Source organism: Puma concolor, chromosome B2 (assembly GCF_028749965.1).
Source record: "Puma concolor isolate L17-30 chromosome B2, mPumCon1.1.hap2, whole genome shotgun sequence".
NCBI lineage: Eukaryota > Metazoa > Chordata > Mammalia > Carnivora > Felidae > Puma > Puma concolor.
Window position 1 is genome coordinate 78,459,044 of NC_141671.1, and position 1,066 is coordinate 78,460,109.

At 35.6% G+C, this 1,066-nt stretch overlaps 1 pseudogene; it reads left to right on the forward strand.

Annotated features, from left to right (window-relative positions):
• Positions 1-585: 585 nt before the first annotated feature.
• On the forward strand, positions 586-700 carry LOC112862959 (U6 spliceosomal RNA; annotated as a pseudogene).
• The last annotated feature ends 366 nt before the right edge of the window (positions 701-1,066 follow it).

The window sequence follows — 1,066 nt, forward strand, 5'->3', positions numbered from 1 at the left end:
TCTTTCAAAATAAATAAACTTAAAAAAAAGTCACCTATAGAATAATGTAGAGTGTGACATTTATTCATTCAATTGAGCACCTTCTTTGTACTAAGCTCCATTGTATGCATGAGGCTTATAATGATGTATGTCAAGATATAGTCATAGGTGATCCCTGACTCATGAAGCTTGCAGGTCTGTATGTATGTGTATAACCAGGTAAGCATGGCTATAAAGATTTTTGCTTCTATAGGAAATAATTACAATTAGAGATAAGGATGGGGTGGAGGGAGACCATCACTTTTTACTTCATACACTTTGGTTATACTTTTTACGATAAATATGTATTTTTATTTTTTTTTAATTTTTTTAATGTTTACTTTTTGAGAGAGAGAGAGACAGACAGAGCATGAGCAGGCGAGGGGCAGGGAAAGAGAGGCAGACACAGAATCCAAAGCAGGCTCCAGGCTCTGAGCTGTCAGCACAGAGACTGACACAGGGTTCGAACTCGTGAATTGTGAAATTATGACCTGAGCTGAAGTTGGACGCTTAACTGACTGAGCCACCCAGATGCCCCAAATATGTGCTTTTAAAGAGTTAATCATTGTGCTTGCTTCAGCAGCACATATATTAAACTGGAAAGATACAGGGAAGATTAGCACGGCCCCAGCACAAGGATGACCTGCAAATGTGTGAAGCTCCCATATTAAAAAAAATTTTTTTAATTAAAAAAATTAAAAATTAATTAATTATTTATGTGCCTCATGAGTGTCTTTTTATCCATGAAGTAGTGAAAGGGTTAATTTCACTACAGTTAATGAAATGCAGGCATATAGGCATGCCTGTTTGAATTTTTTGTCATCCAAAATTCTTCCACTTAGTGCCACACTGTTTAGAAAAAAATCATATTTTCTTTTTTCTACATTTTCTAAACTTCCTTCAATTGCCATATATTACTGTGCTAATGGAGAGGGGATCCCAGAATTAACATAGGAAAAATCCACAATACACCATCATTCTTTCCACAGAACCATAAAAACTTAGAACCAAAAGAGACTGGAAGTCATTCAATTCCATCTTCCTAGTA